The sequence below is a fragment of the Mya arenaria genome, chromosome 15, assembly GCF_026914265.1.
Source record: "Mya arenaria isolate MELC-2E11 chromosome 15, ASM2691426v1".
Taxonomy (NCBI): Eukaryota; Metazoa; Mollusca; class Bivalvia; order Myida; family Myidae; genus Mya; species Mya arenaria.
The window spans coordinates 56,728,141-56,731,240 of record NC_069136.1 but is presented as its reverse complement, the minus strand read 5'-3'; the positions used below and the strand labels follow the sequence as shown (position 1 = coordinate 56,731,240).

Here is a 3,100-nt window from a genome sequence, read left to right as displayed (position 1 = left end):
AGTAATGGTCATATAGTCATATATATGTGCAAATCGCTATGCATAACTCCTCAAAGATACACAGAATGTATCGTAAAATGCTACAAAGTACGATGCTTAAGCAAAATAAAACATGAAATAAAGTAAAACAATCACAGAATAATGTTACGATTTTCAGTACAAAATTGACCGTTCAGCAGTAGCTTTAGCTGATTATTATAACGGAAAGTGTTGCCTGTCGTATTCACTTTGATATGGCTGAACCCATGTAAACAATACTCTTTGTGTGTAAAATTTGGGATATTTTCTGTGTTTGAAGGTACGACCTTGGTAGTTATAGTTTCTATAATGTTTTCCCGATTGAATTAAGCCGGGTTTATGCATATACATGAGATATAAATGATTTTACGAGGTTTTAAACATTTCCAATTTCAGAAAATATTTCTACTTTCGATTTCGTTTTTCTGAAAATGAACAAACGTTTTATTTGTTCCTAATGTTTAATTTCATAAAACGATACATAATACATAATTAAGATAATTTCAATTATTTTTAATAAGTATATTTTCTTTATTTTCGTAAAAGTTTAAAAAATAAATAAATAATGCAATTCATGGAATGATATGACGTGATATGTATGACGTCATATTGCAGAGTTCTCGCTGTGCGCTGGTCGGCCATCTTGAAAAATAAATTGTGAAGGTCGTATTTCCAGCTTTCCTGCGTTAAATATGACATGCATGTTTAAAAGTTTTATGCGAAATTGTGTCTAAATATATGATGTATCATATTACCAGCAAGTTTTGTCGATGTATCTATTGAATTCCATAAAAACTTCTGTCAAAAGAAATTGGTCCCAGCTCGTTTTAGAATGCTTCGAACATTCTCGAAGCCGATTTTAGAAACTTTAATTCTCGGCTAGATATGTTGAAAAACAAAGTAAGCAGTGTTAATTCATATCTCTTGTCTTGTTTATGTCATATTTTGAGTGATTTCAACTTTGTTTAGGGACCAAACTGACAGAAATAAGAAATGGCAAATCATGCAAGATTGATAAATATCTTCTTCTATTTCTTTGTTTGAAAAATATGTTGAAAATTATTATTTTTTAAACCAGAGACGGCAGTTCAGATGCAGTCGTCCTGTGTGTCAGAAACCTGGTGATCAAAATGGTTGAAGGTAGTACCCAAGAAAGTACATTTACAAGTAAGTAAAATCACTGAAAAATAATTCCATGAATTGAACTGTCATATCATAAGCTTAGTGCATAGTGTGTTTGGAAATATGCTTGGAATAATTTTTATAAACTGATAATTTATCTAATAACAGACACTGTGTTTGATTTATTACATTGAACTGCTATTAGATAAATTTTCAGTTTGTGTTTGATATCTACCAATGCCATAAATTTATGCATAATTTTGTTCCTGTTGTGAATGATAAGAAATGTTGGGAACATAATACCTTTTGCATGTGAACAGTTTTACTGTTTCTGTTTGTATGTAGGAAGTACTTTGTTTGCAGGATTATTTCAACATAGATGATCTGGATGAAATGTTCACTTGGCAATGCTTTTAAGAGAATGATTTTTTTCTAAACTAACAAGCAATATATGTGCAGTTTTATTAATAAAATGTTTTGTTTCAGAGTTGTGAGGAGTAACCTAGCCTATATAACCTGAAGCTCACCCAATATGCAGTGTGTGCTGCTCTGTCAATAACAAGTAAGTAATTTCACCAAATTTCATCAGAAACAAATCTCAAAGTTACAATGAACAGTAAAGTTTACTCATCTTGGTACTTTAATATACTGAAACACTGAACCAACATGATTTGATTTTGCTCTTTGTACTTATTTCACATTATGGTAGCAGAATTACAGCTATGTGTCAAAGAGATTCATGACATTTAGCATTTGTCATACATTTCACTCTTTCAGTTGTCAAACCAAATGCTAAGTGTCAAATCGATTCATGATATTTAGCATGTGTCATACATTTCACTATATTATTTGTCAAACCAAAAGATGAATGTCAAATCATTTACGCATGCTAAGCAGTTTATCATAATTTTACTCTTATAATTTGTCAAACCAAAAGATGAACGTCAAATTATTTGAAGATGCTAAGCATTTATCATACATTTTACTCTTTTCATGACAAATCGACTCACAAATTTAAGCAAACCAGGTGACGATGTACAAATAATTTATATATATAAGTCTTTTAGTTTGGTCGGGCGAGCGAGCCAAAATCTCGTCACTCCAAAATATTTGTACATCGTCACTTTGTGTGCTTAATTTTGAGATTCAACTAAATCGTTCTAATATCAATGTAAGAAAAAGTTTCATAAGGGGGGTACTCAGTGTGAAAAAACTACATCGCTTAAACGCAAATGCGCTTTGGTAGGTATATAGCTAAAACGCGAATGCGCTATGGTGAAAATCCAAAGTCAAAAAATCTGAAAATTTTGAAATGTTGTCCAATAAATCATGATTTTAAGCACTGTTTTAGTGAACTGCTCTGTCATTTGTAAATCAAAACTGAGAGAATGGTTAATATGTTTTGAAATTAAGCATTTATCATTTTTGTAAAAATCCAATGTTATTAATGAAACCCAAATTTACCAGAGTAAACATTAATTTGCTATTGTATGTAAGAATGTTTCGTCTTTTACACTGTTCCATTTCATTTTTTCAGATGAGATGCCATACACAGGGGATCCGACAGAAGACAGCAGACAGAATTCGTCGATGTATTTGAAATGTCATTGTTTATTTGAAAAAAGTTACCTATCCACACTTGTTCGTTTTAAATTGCTGTTTGTATTACATGTGCTTTGTACCGCTGCTTTTTGTTTCATCAGTAATTCTCCAACACTTGTATTTCGTGTTTTACATGAACATTGAAAATTTAACATACAGTAAATCATTTCGAAAATGAAATTTAAATGGAGAAATACTGATTTATCTGTTTGCTTTTATGTTTGTGCTGTCTTGCTTACCCCAGTAACGCGGGTCTTGTTTGCTATTGTGAGTACTGTTGTTTGTTATTTTTGGCGAGATTCCTTTCTCACTATCCTTTATGTGGCGGTTTAAGATGCAAGCCTGTTGTTTTGTCAAT

General features: G+C 31.4%; 1 long non-coding RNA gene across 2 annotated transcripts; it reads left to right on the top strand.

The window, feature by feature from the left end:
* The first annotated feature begins 216 nt into the window (after positions 1-216).
* Positions 217-2,778, top strand: LOC128219978 (uncharacterized). Of its 2 annotated transcripts, XR_008258698.1 has the most exons (5): positions 217-298; positions 634-681; positions 1,097-1,185; positions 1,627-1,702; positions 2,678-2,778. It is a non-coding gene; the product is annotated as an uncharacterized LOC128219978 (long non-coding RNA). The 2 variants fall into 2 exon arrangements; XR_008258697.1 differs by lacking the exon at positions 634-681.
* The last annotated feature ends 322 nt before the right edge of the window (positions 2,779-3,100 follow it).